General features: G+C 37.7%; 1 long non-coding RNA gene across 1 annotated transcript in view; it reads left to right on the plus strand.

Moving 5' to 3' along the window:
• Positions 1-13018, plus strand: part of LOC117879301 — a 456423-nt gene that overhangs the window by 370784 nt on the left and 72621 nt on the right. Inside the window, exon 3 of the long non-coding RNA XR_004646226.1 lies at positions 5869-5941. This is a non-coding gene — a long non-coding RNA (uncharacterized LOC117879301). The remainder of the gene's footprint in view (positions 1-5868; positions 5942-13018) is intronic.

Raw genomic sequence — 13018 nt, forward strand, 5'->3', positions numbered from 1 at the left:
ATAAACAAAAATATCTGTAGCTGGAATGTGTATTTGACTATTGTGAACTAGTCACTATATTAAATGTTGTGCTTTGCAGGTTCTCTGCTGATTTAAATGGTAAGAGAATATTTCTGCAGTCATATGCAAAATCTGGAACTAGTGTTTTTTCTTAGTGATCAGAAGTTACTGGCACCTCATTAGCTGTAACACCCAGAGGCAGGTAGTGATGTTCAGATGGTGCTGTATCTTATGCTAAAGAAGCCCTGAATGTTTTTCCCCACGCACATTTGTGAGAGACGATTGGTGTAACTAAGCATGCGTCTTGTGTCTGAGTTGTCATAGAAATCAATAGTTGCAAAGCGTAATGAATAGGCAATGACCAGAATGTATCAAACTTGGAAGACAGAAGGGCAATAGGTAATACTAATCAATCACTATGGGGGGAAAACATAATTAATTACAGTAGTAATTATGAACTGATAAAGACAATGCATATTTCAAGTGGAACTTCAGGAGTAGTTTGCAGTGCCTTGTACAATTTTGTGAGCAAAAGATAGTCTCGTCCTGTATTACAACTTGACATCCAAATGGTTAGATCACATTTCAGAGTGACTATGTTATCTCTTGGGTAATGGTTAAATGCTGATAAAAGATGGTGAAGCTCAGAGGAAAGATGGGGCATTCCCATTTATCTGCTGTTATCAGTCTGAAGAATCAATGAATTAAGCAAGATAGGCAGCACTCAGGCTATGCTCCTATTGTCAATAGGCTACCATTTGGGTGTCTCAGGTGTCAGGGTGGATGTGATCCAAATGGGGAGTGGGGAGACCAGTTGACAGCATGCATACATTAATGACAGCTTCAATAAATCCTGGCTCTTGTTATGGAACTTAATAAATGAGCTTCTGTGTCTGAAATGTCTAATGCTGCTTATGTATGGCATATATGCAGTGTGAAAGGGGGAGTGGAGTGAGTTTAATGGCTGTCAGTTTTATATGCCTTTCTGTTATACTTATTTCAGACCTAGAAGGCACTGGGAATTCAAAATGGCAAGGTTGTCAAGGATAAAAATATGCAGCCTGTCTGTTAGAAAGCAGCATAGAAATAAGAATTATATACCTTCTTCATGCAGTACCTTAGTAACAGGCACCCAAATGATGATTCAAGATTCTTGGATGCCAAATGGGGGGAGAGGGGTCATTACATATGACTCTTATTTTAAAAAAAAATCCTGAGTTATTAATTAGCTTATTTGAATGTTTTATGCCTATCCAATATTCTAGAACCAAATAAGAATTCAAGTTAAATGAAACTAGGGTGGTGTATGTGCTTGTTGTGGTTTTTTATATATTCTTTGGGGTTTTGTTTGTTTATATGAACAGGTAAAACTTTGCTGACAAAATTATTATTACAATTATTTACTTTGAAAACTGGGGGAGGGATAGCTCAGTGGTTTGAGCATTGGCCTGTTAAACCCAGGGTTGTGAGTTCAATCCTTGAGGGGGCCACTTAGGGATCTGGGGTAAAATCAGTACTTGGTCCTGCTAATGAAGGCAGGGGGCTGGACTCAATGACCTTTCAAGGTCCTTTCCAGTTCTAGGAGCTAGGATATCTCCATTAATTTACCGTGCTCCTCATGGACTCGTAAACTTTAAGGCCAAAAGGGACCATAATGATTATCTAGTCAGTCCCTCTGCATATGGCAAGCCACAGAACCTTACCCACTCAATCGTCTATTAGACCCCTTAACCTCTGGCTGAGTTACTGAAGTTCTCAAATCATGTTTAGAGACTTCAAGTTACAGAGAATGCACCATTAACTCCAGTTTAAACCTGCAGATAACCTATGCCCCATGCTGCAGAGGAAGGTGAAAACACTCCAGGGTCTCTGCCAATCTGACCTGGGGGGAAATTTCTTCCAAACCCCAAGTATGGTGATCAGCTGGACCCTGAACAAGACCCACCTGGGAACAAATTCTCTATATTAACTCAGTGCCCTCCCCTTCTACTGCCCCATCTCTTGCCATTTGGGACTTTTGCTCCTAGCAGGTGCAGATGGCCACATACCTTTGCAGGCAATCTCATCATCCCCTCCATGAACTTATCAAGCTCAGACTTGAAGACATTTAAGGATTTTGGCTCCACTGCTCCCCTTGGAAGGCTGTTCCAGAACTTCAGTCCTCTGATGGTTAGAAACCATCTAATTTCAAACCTAAACTTCTTGATGTCCACTTTATATCCATGTGTGCTTGTATCAATATTGGCCCTTAGCTTAAATAACTCCTCTCCTCCCTGATATTTATCCCTCTGATGTATCTATAGAAAGCAATCATATCTCCCTTCAGCCTTTTTTGGTTAGGATAAACAAGCCAAGCTCCTTTAGTCTCCTCTCGTAAGGTAGGTTTTCCATTCCTCTGATATCCCAGTAGCCCTTCTCTGCACCTGCTCCATGAATTCATCTTTCTTAAGCATAGGAGACCAGAACTGCGTAGAGTATTCCAGATGAGGTCTCATCAGTGCCTTGTTTAATGGTAATAACACTTCCCTGTCTCTACTGGAATTACCTCACCTGATGCATTCTAGGATTGTATTAGCCTTTTTCATAGCCACATCACATAGTCATCTTGTGATCAAGCAATACAGCCAGATTTTTCTCCTCCTCTGTTGCTTTCAACTGATACGTTCCCATATTATAGCAAAAAATCTCATTGTTAGTCCCTAGTGCATGACATACTTTCTAACTGTTAACTTCTGCTTCCCCTGTCTCTTGTACCCACCTGTTAGAGAAACCAGGTGAGTGAGAGTAATATATTTTATTGGATCAACTTCTGCTGGTGAGAGAGAAGCTTTTGGCCTGAGCTCTGTGTGGCTCAAAAGCTTGTCTCTCTTACCAGCAGAAGTTGGCTCAATAGAAGATATTACCTCACCCACCTGGTCTCTATTGTATCCCACGACCAACATGGCTACACCTACATTGTATCCACCTGTTGCCTGCCATTTTATATTTAGATTGTAAAGCTCTGTGGGGAAGGAGCTATGTTTCTGTCATATGTGTAGGCAGTGCCTTGCAGAATGGGGTGCAGTCTCTGATTGGGACCTCTAGGCATTACCCTAGTACATATAATACAAAAGCTACTACTAGACTAGATAGTCTTGATTTATTGTTGATTCAGGCTTGCTCAGAATAAAACAAACCAAAACCTGGGAATGAGGTACCTCAAGCCCAGATTTGGATCCCTCTTTCACCCTCTAGCAATCTTCCTAGTTGTGTATACTCTTTCATTGTTCCAGTACTTCCAAAGTGGTGGTATACAATGACTTCCCTGGGTGCCTCATTTACACCTCATTTCTGTGTATCATGACTATTAATTTAAACCCATCAATATAGTATATACTATGGTAACTTGAATAGCCTCCTAAATGCCTCTGTGGGATGACTGTGAAAAAATTAATGGCAACATCCTCATTTCAAGCATAGTCCAGTTAAGTGATATTCAGCTTATGTTTGTGCTCTCACTCCATGTGCATCTCCCATTAATATCAGTGGAAAATTTACACATTGCTGGGGATGGTAGACGGAAACGAAGCTGGGTAGTATAGTGCAGATCTCACAAGAGACCTTTGCCCTTAGTCTCAGTTTATTTTTTAGACTCTATGTATTTTTTCTCCTTACAGCATCACTTGCTGAGATAACTTTCGAAACATACGGTGGTGCTTGCAAAAGGGGGTTGCTTATCTGATACATTTATGTTAATATAAGTCTACTTTGATGCTACATATAAAGTTCTTCATTACACTAGTGACATAGGGTCCAGTCCAAAGCCCATAGTGGGATCCTTACAGAGATTTCTTTCCTGTGCGACGTCTTGTGTTTTTAGGTATGAGGGCATGATTTAACCTTGAGTATTAACTAATGTTATGAGTAGAGGTAAACTCTGTGGGCCAAATTCTGGTTCGGTGACAAAGGTGCAATTCCCATTGATTTCACTGTAACTGTCTCTGTGGAACCAAGAATTTGTCCTCATAAGTTTAGACAGTCACTCATTTAATGACAGTTTTGTATGAATAGTACAATGCCAAATAAGAAAAACAAAAAAGTAACCATTTGAGAGAGGCTACCAATTATAAATATCACAGAGGGTGGTTCTGAGTTCTGCTATAATGTGGTAAAAACAGAACTGTACATATCCAGAGTATTCATCTTCTAAATCCAAAGCCAAAATTTCATTTTCCAGGGATTGTCATTTCATGTTAGTATCATTCTCTGAAATTTTCTCCTCAAAAATGTCAGATATTGATATTAATAATTATCATCTGATTGTGCATGATATTTCAACCTCACCTGTCAGTTGCTTGCAGCTTGTTGGCATTTTTCAGCAAGCAGGTTTAAACTTTAGGTAGGCACTGGGAAAGGGGGAAAAAAACCTAAGTGCAATGTTAATAAGATTCGTAACAAGCCTTTTTCCATATAGGAAAATAATTATACTTTAAATTAAAGAAAAGATATAGCTTAATAGAAATTGGTAAATGCTAGAGGATTTACATTATGGAAGATATTGAATTCAATAAACTATTGTAGATTACTGTTTATTTCTTAAAGCACACATTTGGGGATCATGAACTGCAAAGAAATGGAAGATGAAGTTGAAATTTTCCAACTTTGTAAAATAATAAACAGAAAAATAGTTCTTTTTCAGCAGTTACCCATTTTAGGAGAAAATGAAAACTTGTGATAGACCCATCATTCTCAAGGATACATATAAATAGTTAAAATAATTTAGCATTGGCTGGCAGCTGACATACTGAATGAATGCTTGCCAGAAGGGTCATCAGAGCAATTTATGCCACAAAATCAGACGGAGGAGGTTGTAAATGGAAGGAACTGGGAGAAGCAGAAAGAGACAAAGAAGAAGTTAGATTATAAAGCAATATTTTTGAGTGATAAAAAAGAATTATTTTTCCCAAGCTACGAATAATATGCAATCAGTGCTGTGTGAAATGGAATTTGAAGATAATTAAATTCATCTTGAAATAAATTATAAATATATGCACAAAGAAAAGTAAAGGTGCTTTTTAATTGCACCTCTTTTGTACTTGTATTTTCAGATGTATACTGAAGAACCAGATTCTACACTGACAGTGTATCGCAAGTTCTAGTCAACTTCAATGAGTTTGGCATGTGCAGAGAATGCAGGATTAGACCCATATGTAGCTTGAGCATCCTGCTAAAGCACTGTTTTTTTCTGTCAATGTGGAAAGGGTTAAATAACTGAGATAAAATGCATTGCCGTAGGGTAGTGATTGACATTGAGTTTGGGTAAGTGGGGTTGATGTTAGCTTTAGTAGTTGCAAGGCTACAATCCTGTTTTCACAAACCATTAAGATAATTTACCAGGCTGATTAACATCATGTCTGTGTATGAACTATGGGCATTGGTAGTAACTCATGGTATTTAACAAGCTAACGATTTACCTCTGGTTCTGATATCAGTTTTTTTTTTCCCATTTAAAAAACAAAACAGCCCATTGAAACAACATTTGTTTTTAGTAGAATAGCATGTTGGGAGGAGATTATAAATAAGTATTGTAGTTAATTACACAATTCATGTAACATGAACGTTTTCATCAGAGAATGTCTTATGAATCATATACTAAATGATATCTGATCTTTATTTGATACTTTATGTACTATACTCTTTTGCATAAATAAATATTGTATGAATTCCACTTTATTATGCTGTTATGCAGCAGTGGTAATTTGTAGATGCTGTCCACCTACAATGTATCAGTTTTACTATTTTTGTCTTTTTCATGGAATCAAGATTTGCTGTTATGAATGTAAAAATTTAAAAAAAAAAAAACTTTATTTTTTTTTATATATTTTACAGGGAAAACTTGAGGTGTCTTACACTTTTAATCCTCCAGTCAGTGATTGCCTTGGGAGCATATTGTGGTGAATTGGTAAGTTTGTATCAATTTGCTTATTACCTTATTCAAATGAAATGTCACTTTGTGATATGGCTTTTAAAATAGGAGTAGAGAGCTTATTTTAACTGTATATTTGACACTTGTGTGGCTGTTGCTGGTCTGTGTCTAGTTTTGATGCCCACAATTCAAGAAGGATGTTTAAAAATGGGAGAGGGTTTAGAGAGGAGCCATGAGAATGATTAAAGGATTAGAAAACCTGCCTTATCGTGATAGACTCAAAGAGCTCAATCTATGTAGTTTAACAAAGAGAAGATTAAGGAGGAGCATGGAGAACAAATATCTACATAGGGAACAAACACTGGGCTCTTCAATCAAGTAGAGGAATGCAGTGGCTGGAAGTTGTAGCTAGACAAATTCAAACAAGAAATAAAGCATACATTTTTGACAATGAGGGTAGTTAGAACAATTTACCAAGGGTCCTGGTGGATTCTCAATCACTTACAATTTTTAAATCAAGATTGTATGTTTTTCTAAAAGATCTGCTCTAGGATTATTTTTGGGAAAGTTCTTATGGCCTGTGTTATACAGGAGATCAGACTAGATGAGCACAATGGTCCCTTCTGGCTTTGGAATCTATGAAATAATCCTCTGCAGTGTTGTGGACTCAGCATTCTCAGTTCTAGAAGTTTCAGGGATGTGCTTGCATTGCTCAGCAGAAGAGTTGGTTGCAATGTATTATTATTATTATTATTTATTTCAAAATTTTAACAAAACACTTTGCCATAAATTTCCAGTATTTCCTTCCCCCAGCCTCTTTTTTTAACCAGCTCTGCTGAACAGTGATCTTGCTGGTTACAGGAGAAGTAGCTGCATCTTGTTCAATCAATGCTTGTCTGACAGATGATTTCTACACAACTGAGATGAGTAAGGGAGTTAAGTTAGGAGGAAGTACTGAGGTTCCACAGGGGATCTGGCAAATCTCTTCCTCCCGATAATAAAGTCATTGTCTAAGGATCTTTTTTCAGAAAAGAAATACTATGTTTTAATAATCTTTTTGATGAATTTGACCTTCAGCTGGGAGAATAAGAGTGGTATTCACATATTCCTAAGCTCTCAGAACAATTTTGAGAAATGCAGTAGTCCAATGGATAGATCACTGCCCGGTGAGTGGGTGCGTCAGGAGCCTTGGTTTCAATTCCTTTCTCTGCTATTATTCACTGTATGACCTCAGGCAAGTAATTTAACTGCTCTGTGCTTCAGAATCCCCTTCATTCAGCCTAGTGAGAAAATACATATTGACTGTTCTTTTTGCAATAAAGTGGAAGTCATACTAGCACTGGAGTCCAGGATTTCATGAATGCTAACCATGACAAGTTATATGAATGCTAACCATGACAAGTTACTAAATCATTTAACTTTTCTGGGCCTCAGTTATTCCATCTGTAAAATCAAGATGATAATATAATATACCCTCATTTATCCAAACTTCCTGGCTTGAAACAAGATGATGTCCTGCCCAACACTTCGAAGATTTCCTTTGAGCTCATTCAGTGTTCCCCATGACATTCATACATTTGAAGTTGTATGGTACTCTGCTACTTCAAATGTGTGTTGTTGAAAAGATTAATGAGCTAATTCTAGCAAAGCCCCTGCAAAATAGAGGTCCCATTCATGCAAAATCCTCCATGCAAGAAGCACTAAATGAACTAAGTGAGAGTTTGATGCATTAAGGGCTTGTGGAGTCATGCTCACAAAATATTTTGTAATGGCTTGTTGTTACTTTCATTATTTACTTGAATATATTTGATCAAGAAAAATGTATGTTGGTGGTATAGCTAGTACTAATGGCCACTCTCATGTGATATCCAACTTTCAGCTCTGGTCAGTTCTTCACAGTAATGCAAGGAGAGCTTTTAAGCAAATATATTCTTTTATATAAAAGCACCACACATTTCAGAGCCCACTCCTGATTTCAGCAGGCAGCTTTCTGGGCCCTCATTGCTATGTGAAGAGTGACCCTTTGAACTATCCTGCCACCTACCATACCTTTGACTAACAATATCAGCTACTCCACACAGTCGGTATCTGATATTTTAGAGGAAGATGATAACAATCCAGTCAGTTGTGCAAACTGTGCCTGAAGGAACAATTTCTTCCTGATCCTTGCAGGTGAATAACAGCTTAATTTGTGCCCTAAATCATGTGATTTGATCACTCTCAAAATTATTTTAGCTAGCATAATTGCAAATATTATTAAAAGTAATAAAATTATCCAGGCCATTTTGTGCTGCTCTTAGTGTAAATGTACACTCAGCAATATGTTTTGTCTAAGACAAATAAGAATGATCCTAGAACCAAATGTGTACCCTTAAGCAGAATTATCTACATCTCTAATTTTTCAAAAAAAACTTCTCTATTGCAGTACTTAGCCAGTGATTTTAAAGAAAATTAAGTAAATAAATGAGATAAACATGCATACTTATATTTCATATAAAAAAGAAATCTGATCCCTGCGTTTGTGCTCTGCTCTGAGTAATAGTTTCCTCTGCATGTTGAAGATTTAATTACTCAAATTTAGCCTATGGGATTATGAGAAAATGCCTCTAATCGTGTGTCCTAAACATTCAAAAATAAATTTCTTTGGAGCAATCATTGAGATTAAAAGCCTGGGGGGTGAGGAGAGAAAGTTTAATATGGATAAATTGTGTGCTTAGATTTTTTTTTTTTTAACCTAAACCTACCTAGGTATTGCCTATTACATGCTGTACCTTATATGCCATGCTAAATCATTCTAAACTTTCACAGTTTCTTTTGGAGATGGTTTCAGTGCTGTATCAGGTGTCACATATTTCACCAAATTTTAGATTGACAAATTAAGTGCTAACGAGGATGATTCTAGGAGTGAAACAATTTCTCCAATTTATGAAAACTTTATAAATCAGCTAATTTTACCTAACTAAAAATCTTTTAGAAATATAACCAGCATGCAGCTTCTGCTGTACAATATCAAAATCAGGAGGGCAACAGATGACTCTGAATTAAACAAAAAAAGTAATGTATCTTTGTTAGCCTGGAAGTGCTATTTCAGCCATGGAGATGTATTTGGGGTTCCAACCTCTCTGTTCATTAGAGGAGTAATAAAAAGAGCATGTCTACATGAGCACTTACTGTGCAGCACACTCCAGCATGCTCTTGTTGTGTCCCTGTGGATGTTCCTTCTATGCACTAAAAGTTGCCTAAGGCACACTGACATACCGAAGGCTGAAAAAGTACTATGTCAGAGTGCACTAGGAAACTTTTAGCAGGATCTACATGGGCACTTAGTGCACAGCATCCTGTAGTGCAGGAGATTTACACCCTCCCTTTGCCACACAGTAAGTGCTCATGTAGACATGCTTTCAGAGTAAATTTCGCTGCCATTTAAGTCAATGGCAAAACTCCCATTAACTTCAGTGGGGCCAAGACTTCATCCTTAGACTTTTATGAATGGAGAAATGTCTGCCTAGTTATCAATGGCACGTTCTTAAGTTACACCTACAGAAGGAACTTTGGGGGGATCCAGTGGACATAGTGTACTTAGATTTCCAGAAAGCCTTGGACAAGGTCCCTCACCAAAGGCTCTTACGTAAATTAAGTTATCATGGGATAAGAGGGAAGATCCTTCCATGGATTGAGAACTGGTTAAAAGGCAGGTAACAAAGGGTAGGAATAAATGGTAAATTTTCAGAATGGAGAGGGGTAACTAGTGGTGTTCCCCAAGGGTCAGTCCTAGGACCAATCCTATTCAACTTATTCATAAATGATCTGGATAAAGGGGTAAACAGTGAGGTGGCTAAGTTTTCAGACAATACTAAACTGCTCAAGATAGTTAAGAACAAAGCAAACTGTGAAGAACTTCAAAAAGATCTCACAAAACTAAGTGATTGAGCAACAAAATGGCAAATGAAATTTAATGTGGATAAATGTAATGCGCATTGGAAAAAATAACCATAACTCTACATACAATATGATGGGGGCTAATTTAGCTACCACTAATTGGGGAAGAGATCTTGGAGTCATTGTGGATAGTTCTCTGAAGACGTCCACGCAGTGTGCAGCGGCAGTCAAAAAAGCAAACGGGATGTTAGGAATCATTAAAAAGGGAATAGAGAATAAGACGGAGAATATATTATTGTCCTTATATAAATCCATGGTATGCCCACATCTTGAATACTGCATACAGATGTGGTCTCCTCATCTCAAAAAAGATATACTGGCATTAAAAAAGCTTCAGAAAAAGGCAACTAAAATGATTAGAGGTTTGGAATGTGTCCCATATGAGGAGAGATTAAAGAGGCTAGGACTTTTCAGCTTGGAAAAGAGGAGACTAAGGGGGGATATGATAGAGGTATATAAAATCATGAGTGGTGTGGAGAAAGAGAATAAGGAAAAGTTATTTACTTTTTCCCATAATACAAGAACTAGGGGCCACCAAATGAAATTACTGGGCAGCAGGTTCAAAGCAAATAAAAGGAAGTTCTTCTTCACACAGCGCACAGTCAACCTGTGGAACTCCTTGCCTGAGGAGATTGTGAAGGCTAGGACTATAACAGGGTTTAAAAGAGAACTAGATAAATTCATGGAGGTTAAGTCCATTAATGGCTATTAGCCAGGATGGGTAAGGAATGATGTCCCTAGCCTCTGTTTGTCAGAGGGTGGAAATGAATGGTAGGAGAGAGATCACTTGATCATTACCTGTTAGGTTCACTCCCTCTGGGGCAACTGGCATTCGCTACTGTCGGTAGACAGGATGCTGGGCTGGATGGACCTTTGGTCTGATCCAGTATGGCCGTTCTTATGTTATGTTCAGTGTTGTTATTGAAAGACGACTGCTGTATTTGTAGCTGATGAAAAAGGACAGAATTAATGGAGTGGGAAGGGAAAGACGCCACAATATTATGCTTGTTCTGATCATAGAAAGGAAAAAAAACCCAGAACAATAATGATAGCTTCACTATCAAACTTTTTAATACACTGTGTTCATATTCTGAATGAGTGGAAAATAAAAACATAAACATTGTTAACACTAATTGTCATCTGGATGTCTTTCAGTGCTGGAAATAAGATTTGGTGGCTGTAACTTCTGTGTCATTAATTTGAATTCAGGGCATGTTGTTTGAGGTTGAAAATTATTTAAGTCTATATGAAATCTGCTTGTGGACTGAGCCTAAATGCAATAGACAAGTGACCACATGATGAAACCAGCACAACTTATTATACTAGTTTGCACTTTCTTTCAGTGTCAGCAAAGAGGTCAAAAATCAAATTGGCCATGGACAAACTGCACCTCATACCTAATTATGATCCCTTTGGTTCAGAGATGGGGGAGCACCTTGTGGAAGTCTGAACTGATATTTGCTTTTTGGTTAGACAGAGAACTTCAGTCTCTAGGGTTTGTCAGTTTAGAACATTTTGCCAGCACTCAATTCACTTTTCACCACAACCCTATTGTCTAATCAAGATAAAAATTTAAGAAGGAGAAAAATCTCATATTAAATCTTTACTGTTCCTAAAAATATCCTTAGAAGAATGTTAGAATGGCTTAACTCAGGCAGTCACCTCTCTTGAAGCAGTAGTGATTAAGAAATCAGTCTTAATGGAACTACAGAAGAGCTTGCTATAGCACAGAAGTATTGCTAATGAATATGTTTTCACTTCCAAAACTGGAGGGGTTTTAGGTAATTTAGCTCTTTTGGAGATCTGACATCATGTGGATAAACACCCAAATCAAGCAAGGAAATTTTGGTAGACCAAACTCAGGCATTTTTGAAACACAATGATCCAAAATGTCTGTTATCCCTATCTTAATAATTAAAAATTGCAGGTGTTCTTGGCCACCATACAAGAAAGTAAAGTTGACAGAATTGTACCCAAACATTGTTACCAGTTATGTGACATACAGGGCAACATGAACATTTAGTTTGGGACAAGGTAGTGTGTAAAATCTGCCACGCACTAAGTGTCCTTGCAGATCCTGCTGTTATTCATTTATGGTAGGGATAAAGTGAAAACTGCCAAAAGCCAAGCAGAATTGGACCTTGCAAAGGGAATTAAACCCAATAGTAAAAGGTTATATAGCTGTATAAATAAAAAGAAAACAAGGAAAGAAGTGGGACCGCTAAACACTGAGGATGGGGTGGAGATTAAAGATCATCTAGGCATGGTCCAACACCTAAAAAAATACTTTGCCTCCATTTTAATGAGGCTAATGAAAAGCTTGGGCAGTGGCAAGGGGGCAAATGAGGACGTGGAGGTAGCAATTACCACATCTGAGGTGGAAATTAAACTCAAACTGCTTAATGGGACTATATCAGGGGGCCTGGATAATCTCCATCCAAGAATATTAAAGGAACTACCACATGGAATTGCAAACCCAATAGCAAGGATGTTCAATGAATCTGTAAACTCAAGGGTCGTACCCTATGACTGGAGAATTGCTAATATGTTACCTATTTTTAAGACAGGAAAAAGTGGTCTGGGAAACTACAGGCCTGCTAGTTTGGCCTCAATTATATGCAAGGTCTTGGAACAAATTTTGAAAGAGAAAGTAGTTAAGGACATAGAGGTTAACAGTAATTGGGATAAAATACAACATGTTTTTTCAAAAGGTAGATCGTGACAGACAACCTGATCTCCTTCTTTCAGAAGATAACTGATGTTTTAGACAAAGGAAATTCAGTAGATCTAATCTAACTTGATTTCAGCAAGGCATTTGTTACAATTCCACATGGGAAATTACACTGCTCTACAGCGAAAATGCTTCTGAAATAAATATAGTCAAATTTTACTAATTCTGGGTCACTGAGAACGAAAATGATGCTTAAAATTGTTGATTGGCTCTAGTTTTCAAGATATGCTATTGGGTCAGTATATACGACCCTTGACTTCGGAATGGCGGAGGATAAGTGAGTTATAAAGGGAAGGGATCTCAATTTAAACCAGAAATGACTAAAATACATCTTTGACTGGGTCTATGAATAAATCTATGACTGGGTTTGAACAGTACTTGCTTTTTAGGCAAAACAATGAATGATGCAATCTGAAGCTGGTACTGCATCATACATGAAATGA

The sequence above is a fragment of the Trachemys scripta genome, chromosome 6 (assembly GCF_013100865.1).
Source record: "Trachemys scripta elegans isolate TJP31775 chromosome 6, CAS_Tse_1.0, whole genome shotgun sequence".
Classification (NCBI taxonomy): domain Eukaryota; kingdom Metazoa; phylum Chordata; order Testudines; family Emydidae; genus Trachemys; species Trachemys scripta.